Raw genomic sequence first — 17,283 nt, forward strand, 5'->3', positions numbered from 1 at the left:
ACCCAGCCACGTTTCATCTTCAATGCCCTTGCTGATGGAAGGAGGTTTTCACTCAAAATCTCACGATACATGGCCCCATTCATTCTTTCCTTTACACGGATCAGTCGTCATGGTCCCTTTGCAGAAAAACAGCCCCAAAGAAATGATGTTTCCACCCCCATGCTTCACAGTAGGTATGGTGTTCTTTGGATGCAACTCAGCATTCTTTGTCCTCCAAACACGACGAGTTGAGTTTTTTCCAAAAAGTTATATTTTGGTTTCATCTGACCATATGACATTCTCCCAATCTTCTTCTGGATCATCCAAATGCTCTCTAGCAAACTTCAGACGGGCCTGGACATGTACTGGCTTAAGCAGGGGGACACATCTGGCACTGCAGGATTTGAGTCCCTGGCGGCGTAGTGTGTTGCTGATGGTAGGCTTTGTTACTTTGGTTTCCAGCTCTCTGCAGGTCATTCACTAGGTCCCCCCGTGTGGTTCTAGGATTTTTGCTCACCGTTCTTGTGATAATTTTGACCCCACGGGGTGAGATCTTGCGTGGACCCCCAGATCGAGGGAGATTATCAGTGGTCTTGTATGTCTTCCATTTCCTAATAATTGCTCCCACAGTTGATTTCTTCAAACCAAGCTGCTTACCTATTGCAGATTCAGTCTTCCCAGCCTGGTGCAGGTCTACAATTTTGTTTCTGGTGTCCTTTGACAGCTCTTTGGTCTTGGCCATAGTGGAGTTTGGAGTGTGACTGTTTGAGGTTGTGGACAGGTGTCTTTTATACTGATAACAAGTTCAAACAGGTGCCATTAATATAGGTAACGAGTGGAGGACAGAGGAGCTCTTAAACAAGAAGTTACAGGTCTGTGAGAGCCAGAACTCTTGCTTGTTTGTAGGTGACCAAATACTTATTTTCCACCATAATTTGCAAATAAATTCATAAAAAATCCTACAATGTGATTTTCTGAAATTCTTTCCCTCATTTTGTCTGTCATAGTTGAAGGGTACCTATGATGAACATTACAGGCCTCTCTCATCTTTTTAAGTGGGAGAACTTACACAATTGGTGGCTGACTGAATACTTTTTTGCCCCTCTGTAAATACAACCACTATATATATATTACTGATTTCCACATGAGAGGAAGTGAACTAAAGGATTGAGCATGTTTAAAGAGGTTGGTAAATGTAAATCAAATCAAATGTTATTTGTCACATACACATGGTTAGCAGATGTTAATGCGAGTGTAGTGAAATGCTTGTGCTTCTAGTACCGACCATGCAGTAATATCTAAGTAATCTAAACTAACAATTTCACAACTACCTTATACACACAAGTGTAAAGGAATGAATACGAATATGTACATAAAAATATATGAATGAGCGATGGCCGAACGGCATAGCCAAGATGCAGATAACAAGTTCAAACAGGTGCCATTAATACAGGTAACGAGTGGAGGACAGAGGAGCTGTGTCTGTGGGAGCCAGAAATCTTGCTTGTTTGTAGGTAACCAAATACTTATTTTCCACCATAATTTGCAAATAAATTCATAAAAAATTCTACAATGTTATTTTCTAGATTTTTTCCCCTAATTTTGTCTGTCATAGTTGAAGTGTACCTATGATGAAAATTACAGGCCTCTCTCATATTTTTAAGTGGGAGAACTTGCACAATTGGTGGCTGACTAAATACTTTTTTGCCCCACTGTATATATATATATATTTTTTTTTCGGCGTATATTTATTTTGATTGCCACCATAGCTGAAGTGTTTTCTATTTACCTTTTTAGATTTTATACATTCATATTTTATATTTTGTTACATGCTTAATTGAACATTTGTACAGGTTCTATATAAAATAAATAATCAAATACGAGTAAGTACCTTTTTATTTGAGTATAATTAAAAATGTTATAAGAAATAGGCCTTTACATGTGGTCATTTTATTCATTGAATTTACAGAAATTGTGCAATATCGTGATATGCATCGTTATCGGGACATGAAATCATATCGGGATCGGGATATGATATTTTGGCCATATCGCCCAGCCCTTGTGTGAGTAGGGGGTAGGGCCTGTGAGTGTGCATAGGGAAAGTGCAAAAATAAATATAAAATACCAAGGTCAACTCCAATAGTCTGTGTGGCCTTTTTGTTAGCTATTTAGCAGTCTTATGGCTTGGGGATAGAAGCTGGTTACAACGCTTTACATTAAGGTATAGCCTACTTTATGAATGATTTACAAATGGTTTATAAGTAGTTGGGCTGTTTATTAATAGTTGATATATTGTTTATCAATAATAATAATCTTTAACAAACCGTTATAACACCTTAGTTGAAATTGTGTGATTGTCATTTTTACGCTTGCTAATAGTCTAAGCATTACCATTAGGCCTCCTTATTGTAGTATCTTGCTAATACTAGCAAGAAGCCTACAGACCTTGATCCTTCAGCCAATATGAAAATATACTGAAGGAACATTACCATCTAATCCAAAAATTTCTGGCCATCTGATTTCTCTCAATCCTGAATAAAACAAAGCCATGTGTGCATGTATTCAGCTCACACAACTCAATCCATAAAACAAAACAATGTAACATATGCAGCCATGCCAGGCAACTTTAGAAAATAGCCTAACAATAATGTTGTGACTGAGCTTTTATGGGGTGAAAAAAAACCTTTCAAGTATGCATTAGGTTAGGTAAGGTCTGAACAGGGTGCTTAGTGTCTGAAAAACACTAACTGAACAGCTCTTATAAGGAACAAGAAGGAACACTACTTGGCAAGAGACACCAGACTCCGCCTAATCACTGCGTGCCACATGAGCACCCTGTATGCTACATTGAGATGACAATAAACGATGGGTCACGAACACAACCAGAGGGCCTCATAGAGGAGAGTGAAAAAGGAGGGAATGCAGGAACACCAAGAACAGCCTTTCCTTTAAACATTAGGCCTAACATAATGGAGGACGCTTGGAGAGTGATGCCATCATGTTCCTGAGTTAGGCTAACAACAGATGACTCCCAGACTCAGAAGATGAAGTTTCAGCAGGATTGAATATTTTCTGTCCAGTTCCCTGGGCTCAGTGGTGTGGCATTTTGTCACTGTTTAAACTTCGCATCACATTAAAAAAGACAAACCCATGTAGTCTCCTGTACAGAGCAAGCCTGCATCCCTAGGATAAGTATCAGTCTAGTCTGACTGTCAGCGATTGGGTGCAGAGATGTAGCGGAGTCAGGTGCAGGACACAGGTTTTGAGGAAGACAACTGAGTTTACTCAAAAAAAGTCAAGCAATATACCAAATAGAAAAATACATACACACTAGCACAATCAACAACCACTAAAGACACCAACAATCACGGACAGAACAGAAATGTATGCCAGTGGGTTAAATAAAGAACATGATATGGGAATTGAAACCAAGTGTGTGTAATACAGACAAAACAAAAATGAAACATGGATCGGTGGTGACTAGAAAGCCGGTGACATCGACTGCCAAACACTACCCGAACAAGGAGAGGGGCCGACTTCAGCGGAAGTCGTGACACTGACACTGGTGATGAACAGTACAGTGCTTACTTTTCATGTGTTATTACAATATTATAACAAACCTTCCATTTGTAAAGTAAATATAGTCTGCACAAACATGATGCACCGATGTTGTGACAAACCACATGGGTTAACCATTTCCCATATCTGTTTGTTGTAGTGATGCACCGATATGATATTTTTGGCGGACACCGAAATCCAATATTTTCCTCGCCCCCCAAAAATGATACGATAAGTTAAATAGTTAACACACACACGGACGCAGCGGTCTAAGTCACTGAATCTCAGTGCAAGAGGCGTCACTAGAGTCCCTGGTTCAAATCGAAGCTCTATTACATCCGGCCATGATTGGGAGTCAAATAGGGCGGCGCACAATTGGCCCAGCGTCGTCCGGGCTGTAATTGTAGATGAGAATTTGTTCTTAACTGACTTCCCTAGTTAAATAAAGGTTACACACACGCACAACAAAAAGTTATTTTGTTAGCATTTACATATGTCCCCATAACCAGTAAAACATAATCAAAACCTATTTCTTTCACTTACTTGCTGTGCTGTTTCACTGTTCATTTGTTCAGCCGTTTCAAACCTAACCAGGATTTATATGGAACGCCGTTTGGGTCTTTGCGTGTCAAAAAACACTATTTGTAGTTTCAAATAAGCTTGTCTCATCTGTATTATTCGTAGCAGTCTATTTACCGCCACAAAACGAAGCTGGCACTAAGACCACTTCCAACCAACTCTATAAGGCCATAAGCAAAAAAGAAAATGCTCACCCAGAAGTGACGCTCCTCGTGTCCGGGGTTTGTAATGCAGGCAAACTTAAATCAGTTTTACCACATTTTTACCAGCATGTCACATGTGCAACCGGGGGGGGGATCCTAGACGACCTTTACTCCACACACAGAGTTGCATACAAAGCTCTCCCCATCCCTCCATTTGGCAAATCTGACCACAATTCTATCCTCCTGATTCCTGCTTACAAGAAAAAAACTAAAGCAGCAAGTACCAGTGACTCGCTCAATACGGAAGTGGTCACATGAAGCGGATGTTACACTTCATCCCCACAGCGACTGTACGTACATATCCCAACCAGAGGCCATGGATTACAGGCAACATCTGCATCGAGCTAAAGGCTAGAGCTGCCGCTTCAAGGAGCGGGAGACTAATCTGGCCGCTTATAAGAAATCCCGCTATGCCCTCAGACGAACCATCAAACAAGTAAAGTATCAATACAGGATTAAGATTGAATCCTACTCCCCCGGCTCTGACGCTTGTCGGATGTGGCAGGGCTTGAAAACTATTACGGACTACAAAGAGATACCGAGACGCAAGCCTACCAGAAAAGCTAAATGCCTTTTATGCTCGCTTGGAGGCAAGCAACACTAAAGCATGCTGTTCTGGATAACTGTGTGAAGACGCTCTCTGTAGCCGATATTAACAAAACCTTTAAACAGATCAACATTCATAAAGCCGCTGGGCCAGACGGACTACCAGGACGTGTACTCAAAGCATGCGCGGACCAACTGTCAAGTGTCTTCACTGACATTTTCAACCTCTCCTTGACTGAGTCTGTAATACCTACATGTTACAAGCAAACCACCATAGTCCTTGTGCCCAAGGAAGCAAAGGTAACCTGCCTAAATTATTACCGCCCTGTGGCACGTACGTCGGTAGCCATGAAGTGCTTTGAAAGGCTGGTCATTACTCACATCAACAGCATCCTCCCGGACACCCTAGACCCACTCCAATTCAAATACCGCCCCAACAGATCCACAGATGACGCAATCTCAATCGCACTCCACACCGCCCTTTCTCACCTGGACAAAAGGAACACCTATGTGAGAATGCTGTTCATCAACCTCAGCTCAGCGTTCAACACCATAATGCCCACAAAGCTCATCACGAAGCTAAGGACTCTGTGACTAAACACCTCCCTCTGCAAATGGATCCTGGTCTTCCTGACGGGCTGCTCCCAGGTGGTAAGAGTAGGCAACAACACATCTGCCACGCTGATCCTTAACTTCTTATGGGCAGGTGGGACGGTAGCATCCCACCTGGCCAACATCTGGTGAAATTGCAGAGCGCGAAATTCAAATGACAGAAATATAAATATTTAACATTCATGAAAATACAAGTATTATACATCAAAATAAAGCTTAACTTCTTGTTAATCCAGTCACTGTGTCAGATTTCAAAAAGGCTTTACAGTGAAAGCACACCATGCGATTATCTGTGGACAGCGCCCCGCATACAAAACCATGTAAAACATATTTCAACCAGGCAGGTGCGACACAAAAGTCAGAAATAGCGATATAATAAAGGCCTTACCTTTGAAGAACTTCTTCTGTTGGCACTCCAAAGGGTCCCAGTTACATCACAAATGGCCCTTTTTTTCAATAAAGTCCTGCTTTATATCCATAAAACTCAGTTCAGCTTGCGCGCTTCATTCAATAATCCACCGGTTTCCCTCCATCAAAATGCATACAAAATTAATCCCAAACATTACCAATAAACTTATCCAAACAAGTCAAACAACGTTTATAATCAAACCTCAGGTACCCTAAAACGTAAATAAATGATACAATTTAAGACAGTATGTTTAAGACGGTATGTTCATTACCAGAGATAAAAAACAAACGTGCTTTCATCCACGCGCATGGAAACACTATAGCCAAAATGGGAGCCACTTAGAAAACTACAACTTCTAACTAATTTTTCCAAAACGAGCCTGAAACTCTTTCTAAAGACTGTAGTTCCTAGGGCTTCCACTAGATGTCAACAATCTGGGAGGACTTCGCCACATAATAAACATGAAAGCCATTGGAAACAGTGGTAGGCTGAATCTTTTTTTTGGGGGGGGGGGGTTGTCCTCTGGGGTTTCGTCTGCCATATCATTTCTGTAATACTCAAAGGCATTATGTTAACAGTTTTTGAAACGGTAGAGTGTATTCTATCCAAATCTACCAATTATACGCATATCCTAGTTTCTGGGCCTGAGTAACAGGCAGTTTACTTTGGGCACGCTTTTCATCCGGACACGAAAATACTGCCCCTACCCAAGAGAGGTTAACACTGGAGCCCCTCATGGGTGTGTACTTACTCCCTCCTGTATTCCCTGTTCACCCACGAATGCGTGGCCAAACACGACTCCAACACCATCATTAAGTTTGCTGATGACACAACAGTGGTAGGCCTGATCACCGACAACAATGAGACAGCCTATAGGGTGGAGGTCAGAGAACTGGCAGTGTGGTGCCAGGACAACAACCTCTCCCTCAATGTGAGCAAGACAAAGGAGCTGATTATGGACTACAGGAAAAGGCGGGCCAAACAGGCCCCCATTCTCATCGATGGGGCTGCAGTGGAGCAGGTTGAGAGCTTCTAGTTCCTTGGTGTCCACATCACCAACAAACTGTCATGGTCCAAACACACCAAGACAGTCGTGAAGAGGGCACAACAACACCTTTTCCCCCTCGGGAGACTAAAAGGTTTTGGCATGGGCCCCTAGATTCTCAAAAGGGTCTACAGCTGCACCATCGATAGCATCCTGACCGGTTGCATCGCTGCCTGGTATGGCAACTGCTCGGCATCTGACCATAAGGCGCTACAGAGGGTAGTGCGAACGGCCCAGTACATCACTGGGGCCAAGATTCCTGCCATTCAGGACCTATATAATAGGCGGTGTCAGAGGAAAGCCCATAAAATTGTCAGAGACTCCAGTCACCCAAGTTATAGAATGCTTTCTCTGCTACCGCACTGCAAGCGGTACCGGAGCGCCAAGTCTAGGACCAAAAGGCTCCTCAACAGCTTCTACCCCCAGGCCATTAGACTGCTGAACAATTCATAAAAATGGCCACCGGACAATTTACATTGACACCCCCCCCTCTTGTACACTGCTGCTACTCGCTGTTTGTTTGTTACCTATGCATAGTCACTTTGTGCCCATCTACATGTACGGATTACCTCAACTAGCCTTTACCCCTGCACACTGACTCAGGAACCGGTGCCCCCTGTAAATAGCCTCGTTATTGTTATTGTGTTACGTTTTATTTTAGCCTACTTGGTAAATATTTTCTTCTTCTTGAACTGCACTGTTGGTTAAGGGCTTGTAAGGGCATTTCACGGTAAAGTCTACACTTGTTGTATTCGGCACATGTGACAAATAAAGTTTGATTGACCAATCAGGACCTGAATATGACTGCACGTCACATGACAATTTAATGTGTTCATACATTTTTTATGTAGTTATTACACATTGATTACACTATCACTTGTATTTCATATGTCACAACGATGGTTGCTGGTCAGAAACAGAAAAAAGCTAGCTATCTCATGTATGCAAACAATGTTTTTCCCCCAAAATATAGCAAAAACAACATAATCTGTTTCAGTAGCTATAGTTATATAGCTAAGTGTCATCTAAAATAACCCTAATTTATAAGACATTCTTATTTGTTCTTATTTGATTAATGCTAGTCGGACCCATCAAGGGGAGCTAGCCTCAATAAGGATTAGCCACAATAGTGAACTTTGCAGTTAGCCTTCAAAATAAAAGTATGGCATAATTCTACTATTTGTATTAATTTGCATCACTGTCAATGACATCTTTTTATTTTGAAGGAAAACCGCAAATTCCACTATTGTGCCTAATCCTTATTGTGGCTAGCTTCACAACACAAAACCCAGCCAGCAAGCCTCACAAGCCAGCTGAGGCTAGCTGGCTGCTTATAACTTTCACTTTGGACAACAGGGTGAAGTAGCTGGCAGGCTATTTATTTTCATGAACTAAAGTTCAATTTCAATAGGCGAACAACAAAGTGGCAACCTAGCTAATATTTAAAGATCCTAAATCATTGCTAAGAATAATGAAAATGACTGCAGTTTCTACTGGACATTGTTTTCAGGCTGGATGTGCTAGCTAGGTACCAAGCTAAAGCTAGTTTCCCCAGAAGTTGCAGTCGAACAAATGATGCTTTATTACCAACGTGGTAATGTAAACACATAGTTTGTGGCCGGTGTTTGCAGACTTTGTTGTACAGCTTTGACAGTGCTACTGTATATTTTTTGACACACAATGACCCAAACGGCATTCCATAGTATGTATGTCGTGAAGCTAATAGCACTGACGGTATTACTGTGTACCTCCGGTAGGGCAACATCTGAAATATAGCGCACTTGGTAGTGTGTACGACCTGTTGGCGAAAGCCAACATCACCCACGTCAGAGAATGGTTGATTATCAAGGGCAATGAATTCCATTATTTTGGCTTTAATGGATTTCACCTTTGAGTTGTCTCGCTGAAATGTTCTTACTCTTTCAAATGACTACTCCACTTGTTGACTGCTCGATCCACACAGCAGACATTGTGGGCTAGGTTACGAATGCTGCGTTGCACGTGTAGCACAACATTTTACGTGGAGTCATTACATCATTTTCCATACGTTATAAATGTATGCACGGTAGCTTTGACATTGGTTTTTAACCTCTAGGGGGCTGTATTTTCACGTCCGGATGAAAAGCGTGCCCAAAGTAAACTGCCTGCTACTCAGGTCCAGAAGCTAGGATATGCATATTATTAGTATATCTGGATAGAAAACACTCTAACGTTTCTAACACTGTTTGAATAATGTCTGTGAGTATAACAGAACTTATTTGGCAGACGAAACTCCGAGGACAAACCATTCAGGAAATTATTTTGTTTGAGGTGACAGTGTTTTCAATAGGTTTTCTATGTGGATCTAGATTTCTAAGGCACTTGGTTGCAGTTCCTATCGCTTCCACTGTATGTCAACAGTCTTTAGAAATTGGTTGATGTTTTTCCTTTGTGTAATGAAGAAGTAGCCATTTCCTATCTGGGTGGATAGCCATGTGTTCTGTTGTGGTTGGGGTGCGCGGCCTGAAAGCTAACTCCACTTTGTTTTTATCTGCTATTGAACGCAGTTTATCCCGTCTAAAATTTTATCGATTGCTTACGTTAAAAAAATACTTAAAATTAGATTAGGAAAGTTGTTTGAAATGTTTGGACCAAGATTACAGGTAATTTATTAGATAATGTGTAGTCATGTCAGGCGAGTTGGAACCGGTGTTTTTCTGAATCAAACGCACCAAATAAATGGACATTTGAGATATAACGACGGAATTTATCGAACAAAAGGACCATTTGTGATGTTTATGGGACATATTGGAGTGCCAACAGAAGAAGCTCTTCAAAGGTAAGGCATGAATTATATTGTTATTTCTGAGTTTTGTGTCGCGCCTGGCGAGATGAAATATTATTGTCTGTGTTTGTTTGATGGGGTTCTGTACTCAGATAATAGCATGATTTGCTTTCGCCGTAAAGCCTTTTTGAAATCTGACATGGTGGCTGGATCAACAAGAAGTAAAGCTTTACATTTGTGTATTGCACTTGTGATTGTATGAAAGTTAAATATTTGAAAAATTTGAATTTGAATTTGGCGCTCTGCCATTTCACCGGATGTTATCAAATCGATCCCGTTAACGGGATTTGATCCCTAAGAAGTTTTAACATCGGCGTTAAACTAGACATCGGGCTGATACCGATGTTGGCATTTTTAGCTAATATTGACCGATTCCGATATGTTCACCGATATATCGTGCATCCCTAGTTTGTTGGTTCTAAAATGTTATTGATACCTATAAATAGTTCAAAACTTGGCTATCTTATCATGGCTGTAGATTGAGGAAACTATAGATAATGAGAAAGGCCTATGCCTATTGTCACGTTCTGACCTTTATTTCCTTTGTTTTGTATTTATTTAGTATGGTCAGGGCGTGAGTTGGGTGGGCAGTCTATGTTTGTTTTTCTATGATTTGGGGATTTCTATGTTTCGGCCTAGTATGGTTCTCAATCAGAGGCAGGTGTCATTAGTTGTCTCCGATTGAGAATCATACTTAGGTAGCCTGGGTTGCACTGTTTGTTTGTGGGTGATTTTCTATGCTAGTTGATTGTGTCAGCACATGTCTCATTTATAGCTTCACGGTCGTTATTGGTTTATTGTTTTTGTATTCAGTGTTCAGTACTTTCTTTAATTAAATATTCACCATGAACACATACCACGCCGCATTTTGGTCCTCTGATCCTTCTCGCCTCTCCTCTTCGGAAGAAGAGGAGGAAATCCCTTACAGAAACACCCACCAAGGACCAAGCGGCGTGGTAAAAGACAGCGACGACAGCAGCAACAACAGCGGCCAGCATCACAGGACTCCTGGACATGGGAGGAGATATTGAACGGAGAGGGACCCTGGGCACAGGCTGGGGAATATCGCCGCCCCAAAGCAGAGCTGGAGGCAGCGAAAGCTGAGCGGCGGCGATATGAGGAGGCAGCATGGCAGCGCGACAGGTACGAGAGGCAGCCCCCCCCCCCAAAAAAATGGGGGGGCACATGAGGTGTGGGGCTAAGCCAGGTAGCAGACCTGAGCTCACTCCTCGTGCTTATTATAAGCAGCGCGTTACTGGTCAGGCACTGTGTTATGTGGTTAAGCGCACGGTGTTGCCAGTATGTGCCCATAGCCCGGTACGCTATAGGGCAGCCCCCCGAGAGTGTCATGCGAGTGTGGGCATCCAGCCAGGCCGTATGGTGCCTGCTCAGCGTGTCTGGTCGCCGGTACGCCGTTTCGGGCCAGGGTATCCTGCGCCGGCTCTGCGTGCTGTGTCTCCTGGGTGCTGGGAGGGTGCAGTGCGTCCTATGCCTGCGCTCCGCTCGTGCCGGGCACATGTGGGAGTGGAGCCTAAGGGAGAGGTGCGCGTAGTAGGCACTAGATCTCCCGTGCTTTCCCACAGCCCGGTTCAACCTGTGCCTGCACTCGAGGGTCCGGGCTAGAGTAGTGATCCAGCCTGGGGGAGTGGTGCCAAGGCTGCGCACCAGAGCTCCAGTGCTCCCCCACAGCCCGGTCCTTCAGGTGCCTCCTCCTAATACCAAGCCTCCTGGAGGTCTACCCAGCCTGGAAGGTCCTGTGGCAGCCCCACGCACCAGGCTGTCTCTCTGTCTCCTCCCTACAGGTGGTCCAGTCTGTCTGGCGCTGCCGGAGTCTCCCGCCTGTCCGGCGCTGCCGGAGCCCCTCAGCCCAGAGGCGCCGGAGCCCCTCTGTCCCGAGCTGCCCCTCTGTCCCGAGCTGCCCCTCTGTCCCGAGCTGCCCCTCTGTCCCGAGCTGCCCCTCTGTCCAGTAGGGTCATTTAGAAGGGTTGCCATGGTTAGGAAGCCACGGAGGCGGACAATGAGGCGGACTAAGACGATGGTGAAGTGGGGTCCGCGTCCCGCGCCAGAGCAGCCACCGCGGACAGACATCCACCCAGACCCTCCCCTATAGGTTAAGGTTTTGTGGCCGGAGTCCGCACCTTTGGGGGGGGGTACTGTCACGCTCTGACATTTATTTCCTTTGTTTTGTATTTATTTAGTATGGTCAGGGCGTGAGTTGGGTGGGCAGTCTGTTTGTATTTCTATGATTTGGGGATTTGTACGTTTCGGCCTAGTATGGTTCTCAATCAGAGGCAGGTGTTATTAGTTGTCTCTGATTGAGAATCATACTTAGGTAGCCTGGGTTGCACTGTTTGTTTGTGGGTGATTGTCTATGCATTTATAGCTTCACGGTCGTTATTGGTTTATTGTTTTTGTATTCAGTGTTCAGTACTTTCTTTAATTAAATATTCACCATGAATACATACCACGCCGCATTTTGGTCCTCTGATCCTTCTCACCTCTCCTCTTCAGATGAAGAGGAGGAAGACCGTGACACCTATGAGATAACACATTAATCAATGTTTCCACTGTTGCCAAGAAACCATTGTGATTGCCAGTCTATTGAGACAATTGGCATCGGTACGGTATTGTATTCCGTTCTTTGATAACACCACACCTTTACCAGGCTACCAGCCATCCTACACCAGATTAGTAGTATGGTGAATGAAGTGGGCATGGAGCAGTGGTGTGGCCAAAAATTCATTGGTGGGTGGGCTTGTATAAATTTGGGTAGGCCCCCCCCAAAAAATACATGTATTTTTGTTTGTGAACGCAACTAACTTCCTGCAATTCTACACATTTTGCCATGTGGCTGAGAGAAAAATGGTTAATTAAAGCTAAAATATAGGTGTGTTGACTGTGATAAAGACAGTGGATTATGAGATGTCTTGTTTGCTAAATGAACAAATGAAATAGGCAGTGGTATGGTGCATATAGCCACAGAAGCACAGTGGCATACTGTATGCCTCAATGCGGTCATATTCGTGGCTTATTGGGGATGTGACTTTTAGTTTGTTATTTTTGGCCACCCATCCTGTGAGAGTGAATGTCATTCCAGTTAATCTGTTACATTTAATCAAATCTGACTAACCCAGTTCACTGCTTGCTATTAATTCTATCTGATTGTATTTTTACCTAAAAATGCAAACACGAATAATGTCCTGTTTGGAATACTGACAAGTAAAGGCCATACAATTTTTTGTTGTTGATCAATTGGGCCTGGCTCCCCAGTGGGTGGGCCTGGCATGGATTATATTATCAGTCAACTCTTCAATGCAACCTTTGTTCATTGACTTAGGCCATGTTTACACAGTTAGCCACTAACTGAGCAAAATATCAGAATTTGGTTGCCTGTGTAATAAATGCAGCCGTAGTGTACTGTCCAGAGGACTGATGTGATGTGAGTTGTTTAATCCAGCTGTGAGGATCAGAATGGCAGATAGCCAGGCGGGCAAAGGGCAACTCATTCAATAAAGACATCCCACCGACGCTTAAGAAAACAACACAATACCCTCGGGTTGCTGGGTGTCTCTCAATGTTCATCTGAGAAAACAAAATCTATTGAAGTTAACATTGGTCATCTCATCATACACCAACTATGCTACTATTTTTTTTAAATGAGTCATACCTTTTAGAGTTTGACCGATTAATCGGAATGGCCGATTAATTAGGGCCGATTTCAAGTTTTCATAACAATCGGAAATCGTTTTTTTGTGTGTTTTTTTTTACACCTTTATTTAACTAGGCAAGTAAGTTAAGAACACTTTCTTATTTTCAATGACGGCCTACGAACGGTGGATTAACTGCCTCGTTCAGGGGCAGAACGACAGATTTTCACCTTGTCAGCTCGGGGGATCCAATCTTGCAACCTTAAAGTGAACTAGTCCAATGCTATAACCACCTGCCTCTCGTTGCACTCCACAAGGAGACTGCCTGTTACGCGAATGCAGTAAGCCAAGGTAAGTTGCTAGCTAGCATTAAACTTATCTTATAAAAAACAATCAATCAATCATAATCACTAGTTAACTACACATGGTTGATGATATTACTAGTTTATCTAGCGTGTCCTGCGTTGCATATAATCTGACTGAGCATAAAAGCATACAAGTATCTGACTTAGCGGTGGTAGGCAGCAGCAGGCTCGTAAGCATTCATTCAAACAGCACTTTCGTGCGTTTTGCCAGCAGCTCTTCGTTGTGCGTCAAGCATTGCGCTGTTTATGACTTCAAACCTATCAACTCCCGAGATGAGGCTGGTGTAACCGATGTGAAATGGCTTGCTGGTTAGTGGGGTGTGCGCTAATAGCGTTTCAAACGTCACTCGCTCTGAGACTTGGACTGGTTGTTCCCCTTGCTCTGCATGGGTAACGCTGCTTCGAGGGTGGCTGTTGTTGATGTGTTCCTGGTTCGAGCCCAGGGAGGAGCGAGGAGAGGGACGGAAGCTATACTGTTACACTGGCAATACTAAAGTGCCTATAAGAACATCCAATAGTCAAAGGTTAATGAAATACAAATGGTATAGAGAGAAATAGTATTATAATTCCTATAATAACTACAACCTAAAACTTCTTACCTGGGAATATTGAAGACTCGTGTTAAAAGGAACCACCAGCTTTCATATGTTCTCATGTTGTGAGCAAGGAACTTAGACGTTAGCTTTCTTACATGGCACATATTACACTTTTACTTTATTCTCCAACACTTTGTTTTTGCATTATTTAAACCAAATTGAACATGTTTCATTATTTATTTGAGGCTAAATTGATTTTATTGATGTATTATATTAAGTTAAAATAAGTGTTCATTCAGTATTGTTGTAATTGTCATTATTACAAATAAATAAAATACACATTTTTTAAAATCGTCCGATTGATCGGTATCGGCTTTTTTTGGCCCTCCAATAATCGGTATCGGTATTGGCGTTGAAAAATCATAATCGGTCGACCTCTAATACCTTTCAATACTAGGACCAGTGGGCTGACCTACAAGAAACTGAACATTCCCTGTGTGTGTTGCTGTATAAGACTATAGGCCTATAAATTGATCTGTTTTTTATAATGCTTAGGCCTAATCCGAGAATGCTGGGAACATTAATAGAAAAGAGTAGAAGACTGTCAGCACCCTTAGAATTAAAGTTATATAATTACTATATTTTTACTATTTAAATGTATATATATTTTGCTTCACCTGTTTGCTATCTTGTTTCAAACCGAATATAACACAATGGACATTGCATGTTGTCAATGTGCATGACAGTTTGCGGACAGTCATAACGGCCACGGCCAACATCATTGCTCTCCATTTCAGGGGCCAGAATTCATTTCAGCAGGGGGAAACTCAGGACATGTCCCTGCTGACAGACAGACAGCATGTGGGGAATCAACACAGAATAGACACTCTCAAGAATCTGTTAACACACTGCTTAGGGAGATTATAGGAAGGTGAAGGTGAAAGGATAACATCTCCCACCTCAACGCATTTTCAATGTTCCAGAACCATTCAACTTCCACAACCATTCTGCAAACTTTCCTAGAACAATTGTGAACCCATCAAACAGCCTTGTTGCACTTGTTTTTCACTTTTAATTTTTGGAAAGTATTTCCAACAAATTATTTGTTTTCATAATTTATTAAAAAAAGATGACCAAATTGTGCGTGCCTGTTTCTGCCTCAATTGATGTGATGTAACTTGCCAACCAACCAACAGCATCAAATTGACAAATGTATTATTAGCTAAAGTATCAATCCTATGCTAAACAAATCCATTCGCAAACAGATGTCAAAGTAATTGAATGTTTTCATAAAAGCATACAATGAGAACTTTTAAAGAAATTATACATTTTAAAATAAACAGATTTTAGTTGCCTCTATGCGATTGCTGGGCATGGAACCGCTATTTTCTGAATGATTCAAATTAGCCAGCTAGCCCAGTATTTGGCAGCTGTGGTTGCGAGAAAAAAAAAAGCTTGAAAAAGCTCATGTAAATTCACTTACCAGCAATGTAGTTAACACATTTGGCAATCCGAAGCACAAACAGAATATCATAGGCAAGTAAACTAACGTTAGTAACGTTAAAAGCTGTCTTTGAGATGCAAGAAATAGGCGTTTTTATGCACCGAGTGGGAGGCGCCGTGGTATCCCTTTCATTGATTAGTCCTACACGACTTGAAAACATATGGCCACATACCACATTTGAGAAGTAAATATATTTTCCATAGCAAAATAATAATTGGTTGGCAATAATCTACCTGGCTGCCATCTCCGCAGGCAGATTGCACGGTCCATTGGAACGTAAATCAGTACAATGCGTACCCTTTTTCAAAATATGTATTTTGGACGCATGCGCAGTTTATACAGTTCTTGAGCTATTGACCATCAGAAAATAATCCATCAATTGATTGATTGAATGCTGATATGCATGCTATTTGTATTTAAATAAGTTCTGAAGTTAAGTAAAACTAAATGTGCTTTTTCTGTGAACTACAAACAGTTTCACACATTCTCAAGTCATCATATTTTATAATAGCCTATTTATTAATATTTATTCAACAACAAAAATATATATTTTAGTGTGAAGAGAAAATCGCTGTTGCCAATACTATTACTGGTAACACCCACAGTTGACAGCATAAGATTTGTTTTGACTGGACATTGAACTGTATTGCTGACAGACTATAAATGTTGAAAACCAATAATAAAATGGTGAGCAAATGTTTGCTTATTCTTTGCCAAGATGAGTTCCAGGGCACAGTAAAAAACAGACAGGACTTCCGGTCTCTGTTTGGTTGTAACTGCGTGGGAGAAGTCCATTGGAAGTGCCAGTAATCTACATCTTGCAGTCTCATCTGTATGTGTCTTTGGGTGCTTGGCTGTGAATCATCCCTTGAAAAGGGAAGAACGTCATTCTGGACAGTTCTTTACTTGAGTAGACCAGATTCCTGGGGCTGAAAGTATTATGTGTCTCAGAGTAAGAATGCTGATTTAGGAACAGTTTAGCCTTTTAGACCACAATGAACAAGATTGAATGGACAGGGGCGACCTAATCCTAGAACAGCACTCCTAGTCTGAGACGCTTGATACAAACAGCCCCATGCCCCAGGTTTCAAAGTATCAGAAAGTAGTGGATCATCCTATAACTCATCCATCACCCACACAACTAAAGTCTCCTCCATCAGAGTTCAACTGTTTGCTTTGGCTGTGTGGAGGGAGAGAGCCTGAGTCTAGCACAGTCATTGCAGTTTGAAAAGTTGCTGCTCCACCCCGTATGACCACCATTTAAACCACAGCTCTGAGTGCTTTTCCATGCTGTTGGTGGTCCCGAACAAACCAGCTAGCCATCGTCTGGCCCTAGCTGCTGTGGTTTCTCTGCTTGGTGTGGCATGCTTTAAGTTGTCGACACACATTTCGAATCTTATTTGAGGGGTTTTCCTGCACTTTTTCATGTCTAACTCTTCTCCCATCCTTGATCAGGTTTTACTGCTGCATCCTAAA

General features: G+C 42.3%; 1 protein-coding gene across 3 annotated transcripts in view; it reads right to left on the bottom strand.

Annotated features, from left to right (window-relative positions):
* LOC115141912 (CMP-N-acetylneuraminate-beta-galactosamide-alpha-2,3-sialyltransferase 4-like) overlaps window positions 1–15,954 on the bottom strand; it is a 72,295-nt gene extending 56,341 nt beyond the window's left edge. The window contains exon 1 of one of the 3 annotated variants that reach the window (XR_010458536.1): window positions 15,787–15,954. The gene's annotated coding sequence lies outside the window, so the exon portion shown is untranslated. Of the gene's footprint in view, window positions 1–10,612; window positions 10,637–15,786 lie in introns of those variants that run through there. The other 2 variants (XM_029681299.2, XM_065000430.1) reach the window with 2 other exon arrangements.
* Window positions 15,955–17,283: the final 1,329 nt, after the last annotated feature.

Source organism: Oncorhynchus nerka, linkage group LG14 (genome assembly GCF_034236695.1).
Source record: "Oncorhynchus nerka isolate Pitt River linkage group LG14, Oner_Uvic_2.0, whole genome shotgun sequence".
Lineage (NCBI taxonomy): Eukaryota > Metazoa > Chordata > Actinopteri > Salmoniformes > Salmonidae > Oncorhynchus > Oncorhynchus nerka.